At 41.8% G+C, this 5,374-nt stretch overlaps 1 long non-coding RNA gene across 1 annotated transcript; it reads right to left on the bottom strand.

The window, feature by feature from the left end:
• Positions 1-471: 471 nt before the first annotated feature.
• On the bottom strand, positions 472-1,651 carry LOC112078444 (uncharacterized). The gene is made up of 3 exons (XR_002895680.2): positions 1,463-1,651; positions 1,167-1,305; positions 472-1,071 (listed from the first exon to the last, which is right to left on the bottom strand). It is a non-coding gene; the product is annotated as an uncharacterized lncRNA (long non-coding RNA).
• Positions 1,652-5,374: the final 3,723 nt, after the last annotated feature.

Here is a 5,374-nt window from a genome sequence, read left to right as displayed (position 1 = left end):
GGTTTAAGGATAATTTATGTATGAGTGAAGCTTTTAGTGAGAGGTTTAAAGCTTTAATATTTAATTATTTTAGCCCACCCCGAAAACTCATATTCATTATATAAATAGACCCATTTAATTTTGTCTGTAAGAGTATTATTTCTTGTTTGATTATATAACTACAGTTAGAAACTTGAGGACAGAACATGTGCATTAGCCTACTAGTGACACGTTAGTGAATTAAGGCAGGTAGCCTAGTGGTTAGAGCGTTGGACTGGTAACCGAAAGGTTGCTGGATCGAATCCCCGAGCTGACAAGGTGTAACATCTGTCCTTCTGCCCCTGAACAAGGCAGTTAACCCAGTGTTCCGAGGCCGTCATTATAAATAAGAATTTGTTCTTAACTGACTTTCCTAGTCAAATAAAAATAAATAGTGATTCTGAATAGGCAACCAGTAATAAATGTGTCCATTTTCAATAGTCATTCAAAACGTTTAATGTAGGAAATGAGAAAGGATCAGGAGCAACTCAGTACTGACACAACACTACACAGGTAAATGGCAGTCGGCATACAGCAGAAATGTATAGGCATTTTGTTGTAATTCGACTTGTGAGCACTTCATATTTCCTACTCAATTCTGGCATGTTCCATCAGCCTAGTGGTTAGCTCCATCAATACATGCCATGTTCCATCAGCCTAGTGGTTAGTTCCATCAATACATGCCATGTTCCATCAGCCTAGTGGTTAGCTCCATCAATACATGCCAGAATTGAGTAGGAAATATGAAGTGCTCACAAGTCGTGAAACGTCCCAATTTATCACTAATTACTACATCAATCAATACTGGTTTACTACACATCTCAATAGCAATCAAGTATTAAAACCAGTAGGTTTTGTGTAGATATTGTGTAGTAGTAATTTAGTAGTACTTTTTCATGAGAGGAAGCAGAGAGACATAAACACACTCTTGTCTTGATTGATCAGATTTAATTTTACACACATTTAAAAAGTCATATTAAAACGTAATAAAGTAGATAACAATATAAATGACGTCTTCACTTGAAGGTTCCAGAGGAACCACCCTTTCTTTGTCTACGAAGGAGAAAAACACAACGACCGATCAGTTCAAATCTGTCCTGCTAGGTCACACACGTCTGTTCTCTGACACAACTGTCAGTCTCCCTCACCTGTCCTTCCTTCCACGCCCCCTGTCGTTGATCCGGTTCTCCCTGTTCCCCTGTTTCCTGGCTCCATGGCTAGGCCTGTCCTCTTCATCCAGAAGCTCTTTAGGGAACAGACTCCGCTCGTCAAAGGCAGCCTTCACCACTGCAGGAGGGCACAGAGAGTGAATAACATCCTGAAGGTAGTCTGCCACAAAACAACAGACCTGTATTATCTCTAAACTATATATTATCTCTAAACTATATATTATCTTTGCATTGATATTTTTGTTTCTTTCTTTTCACACCAATAAGGGGCGTACCCTCAGTGTTGGCAGGTAGAGGTGTCATTATTGGGCTGGTATTGGCTCTATGGTTGAAGTAGCGGTGAGGGTGTATGATAAACTCTGGTCTGGACAGCTCTCCTACAGACTGTACTTCTCCAATACGCAGCCCACTGAACGTGCCTACAGAGGGAGTGGAAACACACTGACGACTGTAGAGAAATATGTATGCGCACTGTTTTTCTTAAAACCAGGAAACAAACGGAACAAATAAGGGGATAACATAGCTGATTTGTCCAATAGAAACTCTCATTTGCACCTGTGTGGACTAATGATACACCTATATCAGCTAGATGCAGGCAGATGTGCAAGAGATGGCAAGCGGTATTGAAATGTCACTGTTTGTCGCCTCAATTTGTCTCTTGACGTTGTAAAACTTTATTCATAGGCTAGGTTGTATCAACCTCATGATGTAGTAGGGAAATATTAGTAAGTATCATGTAGCAGCCTAAACCTATCGCTGTTACATTGAACTGGGTGAATGGAGTATGAATGAGAGTCACCAATATGATATGAAAAAATAAGGCCATATCTCATGAAAAAAATATTGTCCTCCTTAAAACGGACCGACCACCCACTGACTTACACACCCAGTAACCCTATGCCTCTGGTCGACAGTGATATCACTCTGGTGACAGTTTTACACTCTGGTAGATCTGGTCAAGTGTTTATACTCTGGTAGACAGTGTTATATTCACTCTGTGGACAGTGATTATTACTCTGGTAGACAGTGTTTAATCAATCTGGTAGAACAGTGATAATCAATCTGGTAGCATACTCTGGTAGACAGTCGTGATTATCAACTCTGATAGGCACACTCTGGTCGGCAGTGATTATACTCTGGTAGACAGTGATTATTACTCTCGTAGACGTGATTATCACTCTGGTAGACAGTGTTTAAACTCTGGTGACAGTGATTATCACTCTGGTATGACAGTGTTTACTCACTCTGGTGACAGTGATTATACTTCGTATAGACAGTGTTTATCACTCTCGGTAGACAGTGATTATCACTCTGGTAGACAGTGTTTACACTCTGGTGACAGTGGTTTATCACGCTGGTAGCAGTGTTTATACTCTTAACTGATTAATCACTCTGGTAGACATTGTTTACCACTCTGGTGGAACAATGTTTTCCTTGGTAGACAGTGTTATTACTCTGGTAGACAGTGTTTATCACTCTGGGTAGACAGGTTATCACTCTGGTAGACTGTGATTATTCAGACAGTATACTCTGGTAGACAGTGTTTATCCCATCTGGTAGACAGTGATTTACCCAACTCGGTAGGGCATCACTCTGGTAGATCAGTGATTCATCATCCTGATAGGATCACTCTGGTCGACAGTGATTATCACTCTGGTAGGCAGTCGTATACTCTGGTCGAGACTAGTGATTATCCCGTCTGGTAGACAGTGATTATCACTCTTGGTAGCCCCGTGATTATTCACTCTGGTAGACAGTGTTTCAACTCTGGTAACAGTGATTTTCCTTTGTAGACCAGGTGATTACACTCTGGTATAGGCATCCTCACTCTGAGTTACAGTGGATTATCACATGAGTTATCAACTCTGGTGCAGCTGTTATCAACTCCTATAGATGCCTGAGTGATCTATCAGCTTGTAGACAGTGTTTTATCACTCTGGTAACAGTGTTTACCATCTGGTGGACAAGGTGATTATCACTCTGGTAGACAGTGTTTAACTCTGTGAGATCATGATTATCACTCATCTGTGCAGTGTTGGCACCCTGTGGAATCTACTATTCACTCTGGTTAGACATGTGTTATACACACTCTGGTCGTGACACAGTGATTATCACTCTGGTCAGACAGGGTGTTACCACTCTGGTGGAAGTAATGTTCAGCTTCTGATAAGACTAGTGTCTTATCCTCTGGTAGGCAACTCTGGTAGAACAGTGATTATCACTCTGATAAGGCACTCACTCTGGTGGAGTGAATCACTGTGAATAAGGCTATCGACTTCTGTGTCGGTCAGTGATTACTACACTCTGGATATGACAGTGATTAAATTACTCTGGTAGACATGTTTATCACTCTGGTAGACAGTGATTATCAGTCTGATAGGCAGGCACTGCTGGTCGGAACGATGATTACACTCTGTAGACAGTGATATTACTACTGTAGTGCATGGTTTATTCACATCTGGTAGACAGTGTTTACCACTCCTGGTGGATCAGTGCATTATCACTCTGGTACGACAGTGTTTTACCACTCTGGTGGACAGTGATATCACTCTGATAGACAGTAGTTTATTCCTTGAAGTATTATAACTTTACGTGTTTCAATCTGGTGGAGGTAACTGCTAGCTGTATTTAGTGTCATAGGATTCTCTGGTAGACAGTGTTATCACTCTGGTGGACAATGTTTATCACGTCGTAGGCGTTTCTACGAATGTTTGATCTACTCTGGTAGCAGCAGTGTTACCAACTCTGTGGAGCATCGTTTTATCACTCTGGTATGTGTTTATTACTCTGGTAGACATGTTTTATCACTCTGGTAGACAGTGTTTCATCTGCAGCTCCTTGGTAGACAGTGATTATCAGCTCTGGATAGACAGCTTACACTCTGTAGACAGTGTACCCGGTGCAACTGGTAAGAATGGTATACGATAGCACCACTCTGCTGGCATGTAATCGTCATCACCTCTGGTCGGTCAGTGATTAATCCTCTGGTAAACAGTGATTATCACATCGTGGTAGACGTGTATTACTCTGTAGACAGTGATTATACTCTGGTAGATCAGTGATTATACTTTGGTAGACAGTTGATTATCACCTGCTGGGTAGGCATCACTCTGGTAGAACAGTGATTATCATCTGATAGTGCAATCCCTCTGGTCGCAGTGATTAATACTCTGATAGGCATCACTCTGGTACGGCAGTGTTATCGACTCTGGTAGACAGTGATTATTATTCAGGTAGGCAGTGTTTAATCACTCTGGTAAGACAGTGTTTATCACCCTCTGGTAGACAGTGTTATATCTGGTAGGCACACTCTGGTGACAGTGATTATCACTTATAGGCATTACTCTGTCGGCAGTGATTATCACCTGGTAGACAGTGATTATTACTCTGGTAGGCAGTGTTTATCACTCTGGTAGACGGTGTTTTATCACTCTGGTAGACAGTGATTATTACTTCTGGTAGAAAGTGATTATCACTCTGGTAGACAGTGATTATCACTCCTGGTAGGCAGTGTTTTCACTCTGGTAGGCACGTGTTTATCAACTCTGGTAGCGATGAGTATCACTCTGGTAGACCGTGTTTATCCACTCTGGTAGGCAGTGATTAGCCTCTGGTAGGAGTGATTAATTACTCTGAGTTAGATACAGTGATTATCACTCTGTTCTAGAAGCAGTGTTGTATCAGGCATTTTCACTCTGGGTAGACAGGTGTGTTTGATCACGCTGGTAGACGTGTTTTATTCCGCGTACGCAATCCGTGTATGACACTCTGAGTAGCATCACTGCTGGTCGACAGTGATTTTCACTCTGATAAGGACATCGTATCTGAGTGGCAGTGTTATCACTCTGATCAGGCTGCACACTCTGGTCCGGCCAGTGACTTATCAACTTCTGGTAGACAGTGTATGTATCACTCTGGGGTAGACACCGTGGCTAGTTATATTACTCTGGTAGACCGTGATTATCACTCTGGTAGACAGATGATTATCTACTTGTAGACAAGTGAATTTCATCTGTGTAGGCCATCAGACTAACTGAGTATGAAAAGTGATCTATCACTCTGGTGGACAGTGTTTATCATCGCTGGAGGGGACAGATGTTATTTACTCTGGTAGGCAGCGTATCTTATCACTCATAGGTAGACAGTGTTTAGCCACTCTGGTGGAAATGTTATCACATCTGGGAGAG

Source organism: Salvelinus sp. IW2-2015, unplaced genomic scaffold (assembly GCF_002910315.2).
Source record: "Salvelinus sp. IW2-2015 unplaced genomic scaffold, ASM291031v2 Un_scaffold5691, whole genome shotgun sequence".
NCBI lineage: Eukaryota > Metazoa > Chordata > Actinopteri > Salmoniformes > Salmonidae > Salvelinus > Salvelinus sp. IW2-2015.
The sequence above is the reverse complement of the archived record's forward strand: the minus strand, read 5'-3'. Positions and strand labels throughout refer to the sequence as shown.